The 14177-nt window shown below is 31.3% G+C and overlaps 1 protein-coding gene across 2 annotated transcripts in view; it reads left to right on the top strand.

Moving 5' to 3' along the window:
• The window catches only part of LOC145267101 (E3 ubiquitin-protein transferase MAEA-like), a 981197-nt gene that overhangs the window by 472884 nt on the left and 494136 nt on the right, over positions 1-14177 (top strand). The window lies entirely within an intron of this gene.

The raw sequence follows: 14177 nt of genomic DNA, 5'->3' as shown, positions 1-14177 counted from the left end.
CCTATAACATCTTGGGGGGAGGGGAAAGCGTTCAGCAGTAAATACTATCTCGCAGTCAAACTTGACCTCATTAACTCATTAAAACGAGAACCTGCTAAATCCAAGTAATTAAATAAATTCAAACGTGTTTCCGTTAGCATGTCGTGGTGGGGCAATGGTTAACGTCGCACGTTCTTTTTTCCACACTTTAATTTACAACTTTGCCTCAACGGTTCGGGTTCGATCCTCATATTACTTTTTTTTTTTAAAGATCCAATTCTCAGTGTAGCTGATAGAACAAGAGCATGCTAACTCCATGAAGTAAATATAGGGTTCTGTTTGAAATTCTATTAAAATTCCAGAGTTGGAGGTTACATCGACCGAAACGTTGTGAAATTAACACTCAAGATGAGAATAGTAGTCTGATGAATCCAAATAATATGATTATTATTATGACTATTACTATGATTATTATCATGACTATTACTATGATTATTATTATGACCATTACTATGATTATTATTATTATGACGATTGCTATGATTATTACTATTATGACCATTGCTATGATTATTATGACCATTGCTATGATTATTATAACCATTACTATGATTATTATTATGACCATTACTATGATTATTATCATGACTATTACTATGATTATTAGTATCATGACCATTACTATGATTATTATTATGACCATTACTATGATTATTACTATTATGACGATTGCTATGATTATTACTATTATGACCATTGCCATGATTATTATAACCATTACTATGATTATTATTATAACCATTACTATGATTATTATTATGACCATTACTATGATTATTATCATGACTATTACTATGATTATTATTATGACCATTACTATGATTATTATTATTATGACGATTGCTATGATTATTACTATTATGACCATTGCTATGATTATTATGACCATTGCTATGATTATTATAACCATTACTATGATTATTATTATGACCATTACTATGATTATTATCATGACTATTACTATGATTATTAGTATCATGACCATTACTATGATTATTATTATGACCATTACTATGATTATTACTATTATGACGATTGCTATGATTATTACTATTATGACCATTGCCATGATTATTATAACCATTACTATGATTATTATTATAACCATTACTATGATTATTATTATGACTATTACTATGATTATTATCATGACTATTACTATGATTATTATTATGACCATTACTATGATTATTATTATTATGACGATTGCTATGATTATTACTATTATGACCATTGCTATGATTATTATGACCATTGCTATGATTATTATAACCATTACTATGATTATTATTATGACCATTACTATGATTATTATCATGACTATTACTATGATTATTAGTATCATGACCATTACTATGATTATTATTATGACCATTACTATGATTATTACTATTATGACGATTGCTATGATTATTACTATTATGACCATTGCCATGATTATTATAACCATTACTATGATTATTATTATAACCATTACTATGATTATTATTATGACCATTACTATGATTATTAGTATCATGACCATTACTATGATTATTAGTATCATGACTATTACTATGATTATTAGTATCATGACCATTACTATGATTATTATTATGACCATTACTATGATTATTAGTATCATGACTATTACTATGATTATTAGTATCATGACCATTACTATGATTATTATTATGACTATTACTATGATTATTACTATTATGACGATTACTATGATTATTACTATCATGACCATTACTATGATTATTATAACCCTTACTATGATTATTATTATGACCCTTACTATGATTATTATAACCCTTACTATGATTATTATTATGACCCTTACTATGATTATTATTATAACCCTTACTATGATTATTATTATGACCCTTACTATGATTATTATTATAACCCTTACTATGATTATTATTATAACCTATTATAACCATTACTGTGATTATTATTATGACCCTTACTATGATTATTATTATAACCCTTACTATGATTATTATTATAACCTATTATAACCATTACTAAGATTATTATTATGTCCCTTACTATGATTATTATTATAACCCTTACTATGATTATTATTATAACCCTTACTATGATTATTATTATAACCATTACTATGATTATTATTATAACCTATTATAACCATTACTATGATTATTATTATGGCCATTACTATGATTATTATTATAAAAGAGTTCCCATGATTTTATGAATGCGAGTCTGTTTTAAAATTAAATTGGTAAAATCTTATAAAATGTTTTTTTATTATTATTATGACCATTACTATGATTATTACTATTATGACCATTACTATGATTATTATTATTATTATGACCATTACTATGATTATTATTATGACGATTACTATTATAATCATTACTATGATTATTATTATTATGGCCATTACTATGATTATTATTATTAAAAAAGAGTTTCCATGATTTTATGAATGCGAGTTTGTTTTAAAATTAAATTGGTAAAATCTTATAAAATGTTAATTTTTTTGCAGAATTTAAAAATATTGATGTTGCCTCGAAAGGTTATTTTACAAATAATGTTAACATTTTTTTTTTTTTTTTTGCAGGTAAATATTTGCCATTTATTATTTTTTATAAATATCATCAGGTTTGTAAGTATGAACAACATTTTTTTTTTTTACTAAATTCCTCTTTCTTATTTATTTGAGATTTTTATCATTATTATTATCAATACTTTGTGATATTTTTTTTGCTGTTCATAATCTTTCTACGGGAGTAGCTTTCTCTCGTTCTGTCATCGTTAACCAAATAAAAGTCCGAAGTAATTCAGAATTGTATGCTGGACCTAGGATCGAACCTTCAATATCCATATAACTTTTGATTAGAAACCGATTATTATTACTCAGTACTTCTATCTGGGAATGGGACGTTTTGGTGTGGCCGATTTGGCGTCGACCACGCCGGTCACATTTTTATAAAGATTTTATAATTTAAAAAAAAAGTAAAACAATAGGAAAATAAATCACTTCAACTGTTTTTATGAAAAATCATGTTTTTGGAAAACTCTTTTTTGGTTAATTATTTTCTGATTAATTTTAAAGGATTTAAAACTTTAAAAAGTGGGTAATGTCCAAGATCAGTGCTCAGAAAAATCATTATTATCAAGAACTTTATAAAAAAATTGTTTTCAATTAACGATTGTAATGGACCTGTACGAGGGTGCCCACCCCCTAAAAATGCGTGTTTCCCCCCACCCATCTTCTTTAAAAACTTTTTTCCAACGATTATCATCTCTATTTATATATATATAAAAGGCAAAATGTCCGCAAAAGGCTTTTCAGATTGGGGTTCCGTTGTCAAGTAAATTCTGTGAGAAGTTTTCCTGTATTTCCAAGATCATAATCTGATATTAGCAAGTGGACACTGTTTCTTTCTTTTTCACTTTTTGTTTGAGTTAAAAAAAAAATTCTCACCATGCCGTTGTCTCAAGTATTTGTCTTTTTCGTATAATAATATAGTGTAATGTTCTACTTCATTGCTACCCGACTTACTGTCCATTTCTTTCCCCGACATGTCACCTGATTAGAAAATTATAACAAGATGTCATTAATTAATTTTTTTCTTTCAAAATTTTTTCTGCTAATGCGATTATTAAGTTTTGTAATCTTTGATTTTTTTTTTTTTTTTTTTTTTTTTAAGGTGTAAAATACGCATTTTCAGGAGGTGGACAATCTCGTACAGGTCCGCCATGTTTCTACATTTTTTTTTAAACCTATGTATGAGAAGAAAAACTGTTCTTTCAGTAATTTAAATGTTTAAAAAGAAATTTAAACAATAAATACGTAATATTTTGTTATATTTACTGGCAATACTTATGCTAATATTGTTTTTATTTCTGTTCTAAACTTATAACATTTATAAAATAACCAGTTATTTTTATCCGGTATTGTCCAGATGAGGTGAAGTCATTTTAGCATTCAATTTCTCGTTGTTTGGACTTTTTTTTTTGTTTAATGAAAATTACCCCGGACAAGGCATGAGTTTACTTAATATAAAAAAAAGTTTTAAAAAATACTACTTCAAGGTTAAAAAACAGTAAACTATAAGTGTAGGATGGAATTTGTCACAAACATTGCTCATGGAATGTAAGGACTAAAGGGCAAAATAATAGACGCAAGAGTTGAAAGGGTGTCGAAAAAATTTTTTTTTTTTAACATAGGCGTCACCACTTATCAAGGCCGATCGGCCACTCAAGGATAAGGGCTAAAGAGTGTAGAGTAGTCAAAAGGACAATACAGTAATCGATAGTAATGGAAGTTCGGTAAATTTGTGAACTTAAGTGGAACGGCTCATCAGAAACTTGTTCATGTTGGACTTGAAGACAACCATATTATAGACAGCTGGAAAGCAGGAAAACGGAAGACAATTCCACAGGCGTGCAGTTCTAAGAAAGAAGCTTTGATCATGGAATCTATGTTTAGGTTTAGGCACAGATAAAGAGTGTGGAAAATTATTGATAATGTTTTCAGCTAGTCTAGTGTTTCTTGTGAAAGTTTGGCGAGGGGGGGACCATAGATTGAAGCTCAGTCAAAGACTTTCCATGAAAATAACGATAAAGCAGAGACAAACTCGCAACATCTCTTCTGTGAGATAGAGGTTGCAGCGAAGAGAAAAGGACATCTCCCACCAGGCCACGAAGTCTATTTTGAACCCTATCAAGGCAGGACAAGTCTTTTCTAACAGCTCCTGCCCATATGTGGCAACAGTAAACACAATATCAACTTTCTATGCTTCTAATTTATAAACGTTAACACATTAGAGACATTTTTTTTCTGATTTTTTTGTGTGTGTGTGTGTGTGTGTATATATATATATATAGTGATGAGACGATTCCAGTATTTTTCCCGATTCCGATTCTTTGTAAATTTCTAAATATTTGACTATAAAATTGTTATTTTGTCCTGATTACCGTAAAAATACATCTTAAATGTGAATATATTTTCTCAAACGTAAAAATACATTTGTGATTGGGTCGATCTAGATATTTTAGTCTTACTGGAAGTTTAAATCAATAAATATTTTTTTTATCATTACTACAAACAGTGGAAGATGTTTCTTTAAGCAAAATCAAATAAAAAGATAATCAATGGAATCGGTTTTGGCATCGGAAAACAGGCTCAAATTTTTTCAATACCGATTCCGATACCCCCAAAAGCTGATTTTTCCGATTCTGATTCCGATTAATCGTCCCAACACTCATATATACAGGGTGACCCCCCAAAAACGGGCCCCAATTCTAATTAGGCCCCGTTTCTTAGTGTTTTGTCCGAATGAAATGAAACTTTGGTCATAACTAGTTTATTATATTCAAAACATCACATCAAAACACAAGCGTCTTTGGCTTTTTTTCTCCGTTCTACAGCATATGTTCAAGATGACCTCCATTTAGCTTTGTGCATTTCTTGAGGCGCAGCACAAAGTTGTCCATGACGTTCTTACAGACGAAAGTGGTAATGGCTCTCATCTCCTCCCTGATGACTTCCTTGAGTTTCGTGATGGTTCTGGGTTTCCCTGCGTAGACTCTGTCCTTAAGATAGCCTAGGTCCAGGCTATAGATGCCCACTCAAAATCAGTCTTGAGACTGATCACTCGGCCTCCGAAATTCTCTTTCAGCCAATCTCGGGACAGGTTTGAGGTGTGAGAACTTGCTCCATCCTGCTGGAACCAGAACTTGCTCATGAGCAACGGGTAGATGATCTGGAGCTCACTCTTGAAGGTCTTGAAGACCTCCACATACCACTCCTTGGTGACTGTCACTGCTGCGTCAGATTCTTCACTGAAGATTGGTCCGATGATGCCTCTGGCCGAGATTGCAGCCCACACCGTGCATTTAGGAGAGTACAGGGGCTTGGTGGCTACTTCGTTGGGTCTGGAGGACCCCCAGAAGACATTTGTCTTGGAGGTCGATTTTTAATGTGGGGAAAATCCAGCTCCCCAAAAAGGGGCACTCTAGATAGGAACAAAGATTAAAAAATTGCCTCAATCTAGAAGGATTTCTCTTCCACTGATCAAGGTCAGAAAAAGGTTTTTAATGTGGGCAATATCCAGTTCCTCAAAAAAGGGCACTCTAGATAGAAACAAAGATAAAAACTGCCTTAATTTAGAAGAATTTCTCCTCCACGGACCGAGGACAGAAAAAGCGAAGTATAGTATCAGAACAGATGCTACACTGTGTTCCTAGGCAAAAGGCCAAGAAAAATTGTTGATAAAAATCTTAATTCTGAAAGATGATTTTTAACCATTTTCATTTTTAATAAATTGGATAATTTATAATCTTGAAACCGTGGCACACGTACATACGTTCGTTGAAGTATTATTATTAAACTATAAATTCTGTAAGACAATGCTCATCACCTTCAGTAAAAGATGACAGACGATCGCCTGGTCTGTTACAGAAATGGCTATGATTGTGGAGAGTGAACATTGATTGCAACAGAATGGGGAAACATCCCATGCTTCGAATGACTGATTGGAATGGGTGGAGGTAACACTTGGTTAATCATCTCATCAGCAGTATGATCCTAAATTGGTTTCACATTTATTGCACCTTAAATATCCCAGATGCTTCCTGTTGTAGTTCCAGTGCTTCATTTTGGTAAAAGAAACAACAGCGTGTGAGATGTGTGCGAATTCGTCTAAGAAGACGTTTGTTGCCAGAAATGTATAATCATGGAGATTTCCTTCATATCCACCTCTCGTCTGTCCAAGTTGTCCGATAAATTATAATGAATCGTTTATTGCTGAATTTAGAAAAGAACGTGTTCTGACGCGGTTGGATAGTTCGTCTTAGACAACCAGACTTTGGGAGGGGAGGAGGATTCTGCACTGGTGATGGGTGATAAGATATGTCAAAATAAAATTTTTTTTATATATTTTATTGTATTTATTTATTTATTTTTTGTTTTTTTTGGCGGAGAACATAATTTTAGAAATTTCCATCTTTTATTTTATCTTTTTCTCCCTTTCATTTTTTTCATCCTTTATTTTCTTTCATTTTTTTTCATCTGTCATTTTCTCTCATTTTTTTTAAATATCTTTTTTTCATTTTGTTTTCATTTTTATTTTCTCTTTAATTTAAATTTTTTCATCTTTTATTTCTTTTCATTTTTTCATCTTTTCTCTTTCATCTCTTTATATTTTCTCTTTCATTATTTCCATCTTTTATTTTCTTTCATTATTCCATCTTTTATTTTCTTTCATTTTTCTATCTTTTATTTTCTTTCATTTTTCTATCTTTTATTTTCTATCTTATTTTCTTTCATTTTTCTATCTTTTATTTTCTTTCATTTTTCTATCTTTTATTTTCCATCTTTTATTTTCTTTCATTTTTCTATCTTTTATTTTCTTTCATTTTTCTATCTTTTATTTTCTTTCATTTTTCTATCTTTTATTTTCTTTCATTTTTCTATCTTTTATTTTCTATCTTATTTTCTTTCATTTTTCTATCTTTTATTTTCTTTCATTTTTCTATCTTTTATTTTCTTTCATTTTTCTATCTTTTATTTTCCATCTTTTATTTTCTTTCATTTTTCTATCTTTTATTTTCTATCTTATTTTCTTTCATTTTTCTATCTTTTATTTTCTATCTTTTATTTTCTTTCATTATTTCTATCTTTTATTTTCCATCTTTTATTTTCTTTCATTTTTCTATCTTTTATTTTCTTTCATTTTTCTATCTTTTATTTTCTTTCATTTTTCTATCTTTTATTTTCCATCTTTTATTTTCCATCTTTTATTTTCTTTCATTTTTCTATCTTTTATTTTCTATCTTATTTTCTTTCATTTTTCTATCTTTTATTTTCTTTCATTTTTCTATCTTTTATTTTCTTTCATTTTTCTATCTTTTATTTTCTATCTTATTTACTTTCATTTTTCTATCTTTTATTTTCTTTCATTTTTCTATCTTTTATTTTCTTTCATTTTTCTATCTTTTATTTTCCATCTTTTATTTTCTTTCATTTTTCTATCTTTTATTTTCTATCTTATTTTCTTTCATTTTTCTATCTTTTATTTTCTATCTTTTATTTTCTTTCATTTTTCTATCTTTTATTTTCCATCTTTTATTTTCTTTCATTTTTCTATCTTTTATTTTCTATCTTTTATTTTCTTTCATTTTTCTATCTTTTATTTTCTTTCATTTTTCTATCTTTTATTTTCTTTCATTTTTCTATCTTTTATTTTCTATCTTATTTTCTTTCATTTTTCTATCTTTTATTTTCTTTCATTTTTCTATCTTTTATTTTCTTTCATTTTTCTATCTTTTATTTTCCATCTTTTATTTTCTTTCATTTTTCTATCTTTTATTTTCTATCTTATTTTCTTTCATTTTTCTATCTTTTATTTTCTATCTTTTATTTTCTTTCAGTTTTCTATCTTTTATTTTCCATCTTTTATTTTCTTTCATTTTTCTATCTTTTATTTTCTATCTTATTTTCTTTCATTTTTCTATCTTTTATTTTCTATCTTTTATTTTCTTTCATTATTTCTATCTTTTATTTTCCATCTTTTATTTTCTTTCATTTTTCTATCTTTCATTTTTCTATCTTTTATTTTCTTTCATTTTTCTATCTTTTATTTTCTTTCATTTTTCTATCTTTTATTTTCTTTCATTTTTTTATCCTATTTTTTCTTTTTTTTAGATTAAAAAAATTCATTGTTTCCTTTTTGTTTTTCATATTTTCTTATATATTGTCCGTTTTTGATTTTTTTTTTGTCTTTAGCATTAAAAAAAAGTATAAATATATTATAAAAATACTCCAACCTTCTTTAGAGTATTATATTAGACTTTTAGATTTGATTGTGATTAATTTTCCTTCCTCTTATATATTTGCCTACCTGGTAACAAAGGTACATAAGTTTTTTTTCTTTTTTTTTTTTTTTTTTAATATATCTTTATTTTTATATAACTAGTACTACCAGATCAGGCTGTCTAAAGATACCGGCTTTCTGACCTAAAATGCACCAAACATTGATGTTCTATTTTTTTCTCCCTTTGCAAAATGAAATCATGTTCTGCAAGCACATACAACGATTTTCCTCACAAAATAATTAAACCGAGCCTGGGTTCTGTAGACAATTTATCTTTAGTTGACCTTTCACAACTAAATATTTTCGTTTACTAGCTAAGCTAGAAAAATTACTAGCCAAACCTACATGATTTTTGGAATATGACATCTTTGTTCCATGACGAGTACATAGTTTATAAAGATTATTTGCTTTGTTTTTTTTATATAATATATAAAAGGCAAAATGTGTGTGTGTGTGTGTATGTTTGCCAAAAATCTTTTGACACTGGACGGATCCTCATGATATCAGTATCGTTTTGAAGCTCCATCCTTCAAACGACAAATATCGAAAAATTGGTCAAAAATATTCATTCGTTCACCCTCAACTCGGCAGTTTTGTACAAGGAGGGGTCGCTTTTTTTCGCCGACATTTTCGCCAGTCATTGTGTCAGTTGGATTGACTATGCTTAAATGTTAAGGCCCTCGACTTCTGCTTGCACCATAGACGCATCGGCTAAGACGTTACGTTTTTTTTTTCTCCTTTGTGTCACGGGTTCAAGCCTGCCTGCCTACTACCACTTATTTAACAGCTCTCTCCACCCAAACTGCCGACTGTTGTTTTGATCCCCTACCCCCGCTACTACTACTTTCTTATTTCCCCCTCCCAGGGGGGGGGAGGGTCATTGATACACCTTCACACACCCAGGCAACGCTGGGGATCCCTGCTAGTTCTAAATAAGCACTGAATTTTATGTTGAGACTTGAAAGTATAAACATTCAAATTTCTTCAGATGTCTTTTAAACAACATTCGTTTTAAAAAAAAAAAAGAGTACATTGTTCTATTAAACCTTTTTGTGTTTTAATTTATTAAAAAACAAAGGTTGAAAAGACATGGTTCACTCAGTAATGAGCTTTGGAAGATTGTCGGTTAAAAAAAAAAAAAAGCAATCGACAAAAGATAAGCGTTCTAGTTCTGATTTTGTAAAAACCATTCGCAGATGCGACTGTTTCACTCGCAACATAAATCCCTGCAAACACCGAGAATAAATATATGAAGAGGCAAACGGGAGAGAGTTCCACAGGCGTGCACTTCTAAGAAAGAAGAACTAATCACAGAATAATGTTTAAGAGTAATGTTTTAGTAATATTACCATACTAATTTTATTTATTTGTATACGTAATATTTTTTAAAAATTATATATTAGTGAAATCGTAACTGGATTGTCTACATTCTGTTGTTGGGAAAGTGATATTTTCCTGAGCAAAGGATTTGAACCTCTATAGTCACCTTTGACTTCGTTGGCAAGGAATTAAACCCTTAAGTCAGTGTCAACCATCACCGAATGAAGAGAAATTTTTACGTTGATTCAGACGATCTATAGTAATCGAGCAACAGGAAGTTGTGATCTCGCAACAAGACCAGCTGACTAACTTTTTATTTCTCAGACAGTGCTCATCTATATATCTATAAAAGTGAAAGTGTCTGTGTGTGTGTCTGTGTACATTTCCCTATGCAATAACTCTGTCAATTTTTTAGTCTACATACTCAAAATTTGATATACAGGATACTGAGATTTGGGAAAATCGATGTGATTGGTTTTTGGCCAGAAATTTGGCGATTAAGGGGTCAAAGTTCAACGATTTGACCTTTGAGAACTCTACCAAACTCCTCCGACAATTTTGGGTCTACACACGTGAAGTTGTAGATATAGGTTCCTTGGGCATGGATCTAACTTAATAACTTGATTTGAGCCCAAAACAATAAATTTTAAGGGGTCATAATAGGGGTCAAAGTTAAAAAAAAAAAATTGACCGTTTTTTTTTTTTTTTTTTTTTTTTTTTTGCTTAACATAGACCTCCAAATACCCGGGCAACGCCGGGCACCTATGCTAGTATATCTATATAGCTATAAAAGTGAACGTGTCTGTATATGTGTCTGTGTACATTTCCTTATGCAATAACTCTGTCAATTTTAAGTCTACAGACTCGAAATTTTATATGCAGTGTACTGAGATTTGGGATAATCTTTGTAATCCGTTTTCAGCCAGAAATTTGGCTGTCAAGGGGTCCAAGTTCAACGATTTGACCTTTGAGAACTCTACCAAACTCCTCTGCCAATTTTGGGTTTTTATTTAAAATAAAAAATGACTAAGTTCAGCCCCCCCCCCTCATTTAGCACCAAAAGTATCCAGGGGACGTCAAATTCTGGTGAAAATAAACAAACGGTGTAGTTTTATGCCTTAACATATATAAATTTGAGTTCTGCACGATGCAAAAAAAAGAAATGACTAAGTCCATCTCCCCATTTAGCCCAAAAAGTCCCCAAGGCCATAACATATTTAAATTTGAGTTCAACACCATGCAAAACTGCTAAATAGACATACATAGAAAATTTTGGACAAATATGATAAAATAGTTCCAAAAATGGAGTGTTTTTATCAGCCCTAAAAGAGCCCCTGGGGCACACCCAACAGTTATCGTGAAGTATAGACAAACGAAATTATATAGAAATCAGTTAGTTACAACTTTTCAGAAAGTTTTATAAAAAAAAAATCCAAGGTATGAAACACAAATTTGTCAATTTTAACCCAAAAGGCACGCCTGGGGGGGGGGGGCAACCAGAGTTTTCCCGGAAAATCCATTGTGTTACTTTTTACTTATTTTATGTTTGTGCAAAATTTTAAAAAATTCCAAGGTGTAGTTATTGAGAAAAGTGTGGACGGACGAACGGACAAGGGTGAATTTACAAAAAAAAAAAAAAAAAAAAAAATGGCGTTCAGCATGATAACAAATGTAGGAATATGAAATTGTCTGAACATGTTATTATTATAGATTGACGATTTTATATCTCATTCCTTCAGTACTGTTCATTCTCCGCAGGTTCCCTGCGATACAAAGATAACAGCTTCTAAGCCCATTTTTATCCATGTCTACAGAAAATTCCGCTTCGTTGATCTTAAAGAGTCGACCATTTATGGATGACATTTTTATTCTTGGAATCGGCAACGCCAAACCTGTCACGGGAGCAGCAGCAGCTGTTGTTTGATCCTGTCTTTCGCACTCAGACATAAAAACTTTCTTTTATGAAAGAACCAGTCATTTTACAGAATGGCGCATCGTAAAAATAAACCACTTTGACTGCGATGCATTGCACGGAACAATGTCCGAGGAATTATGAGTTGTCGAATGCATTGAAACGAGGCAGTAAAAGAAGGATGGACTGTAGACATGGTTATACAAAGTTTGTATGAAAGATAATAGCGCTAATTCTCAGATGTTCTGAAAACAATATCAGGGTTTTTATTACTGTACACATAGATCCGAAAAAGTTGTCAAAAAACAAATATATAACAAATAAATGTTATCAAAGGCAAGATAAGTTACTTTTCTACCAAACTGGATATACTTTTTGTGTTTTTATTCAATGTAACATGTTTATTCAGCTCGAAAAACATGCAGTGTTTACCGATGTATTGGAACATTCAAAATGGCGATTAGTTTCACTTCATTTATACTAAAATGCCAAACAAACACAGGACAGAACGGAATAGCGATAAAAGTCAATCAAAGTGAATCTAGACATGACGGCCCTTTGCAAATCGTAGATATTATGATCTAGGTTTTTTTTTTAAAGCTCTAAAATATAGTAACCCTCTTGGAGAACCCTGGCGAAAAAAGCCTTTGCTGGATATACAAAAATGCGTGGGTCGCTTTTGCCTTTTATATAAATAAACTAGCAGGAAGGGGTACCCGACATTGGCCGGGTGGTTGGAGGTGTGTGTGTGTGTGTGTGTGTGTTGGGGGGGGTTAGATCAAAACAACCTTCTTTAAAAAAAAAAAAAACGTTGGCCGGGTGTTTGGAGGTGTAAAAGAAAAAAGGTAGGCTCAAACCCGAAGCCTTGACGCAAAGGTGGAAACGAAAGGGAAAAAAAACCTAGACAGCTAAACCATCTCGGCCACGAGGGGAGAGGAAATGAAAGCTGTGTTAATTTATCGTTTATAAAGTGAAATTAACAGGTGCTCGAAAGTGAGGTCGTGTGATGTTTGACCTTGACGCGATTTGCGCTGCAAGGCAATTTCTGTTTCTCCCGCCCAAACATTCGCTTTTTTATACTGAAAGAAACATACGGCGATCGAAAAATCTGGAAAAAATAGCGTGTGAAAGTCGGGCAAATTAAATACGCATGCGACTCCCGTTTGTAACTCATATATATTATCATTTAAAAAGCATATAAAAAGTTTTAAGAAGACCGAGAAGACTGGCGAAAAAAGCCTTTTGCAGACATAAAGAAAAAGTGCACACACACACATACATACATACATACACACATTTTCGCTTTTATATAGAGATTAGTTTAGGTGGGGGATTATGGGTTCGTAAAATTCACTTAAATATATTTTAATTTATGCAGATTTTGTATTTTATTAGGGAGCTAATTATACTTAGTATATAATAGTGATTTCAAAAGTAAAAAAAAAAAATGAGCTAGTTAATGTAAATGTCTCCTCTCATCACCTAGGACATCAGCTCACCAACCCTCTTCTCTGTTGCTTCAGAGTGTAGAGTGAACAGCATTCTTTAATGGAACTAAACTTGTATGGAACTTGGAGGCCACACTCAGACTAATATCGAAACCGAAACATTTAGCACTCCAGCTGCGTCTCCTACCAATTATTAGCTATCGAGAGATCGGTAAAAAAGATTTAATACTAGCAAAAATACCCGCGCTTTGCGTGGGACTTTTGCTGTATGCTCAGGTACCCGTTTCGCGAGCACCTTTGCAGTAAGTGGATGCTGTAAGAGCCAAACCAAATATGACCTTGATCTTTATCTTGGAAAATGGTGTGATACATCCCTCGTTCGGAGACCATCATCATGCCAAGTTTGGTCATGATCGGTCCGGTGGTTTGGGCTGTAGGAGAGTTGTACACACACGAACGCTACTATTCTATATGTACATAGATGAAACGACCTCGAGAAATGAATTGAATTCGGGCATGCGCAGAAAGAAGTAAAAATATGTTGGCCAGTTACAATGAACAGTTTTTTGGTTGAATGTTTACAGATGGACACACGCCCACATTACTGTTTTATTT

This window comes from Euprymna scolopes, chromosome 42 (genome assembly GCF_053919585.1).
Source record: "Euprymna scolopes isolate OS-2025 chromosome 42, ASM5391958v1, whole genome shotgun sequence".
NCBI lineage: Eukaryota > Metazoa > Mollusca > Cephalopoda > Sepiida > Sepiolidae > Euprymna > Euprymna scolopes.
Note: the sequence above shows the minus strand (reverse complement) of the source record. Positions and strands in the feature narration are given on the sequence as shown.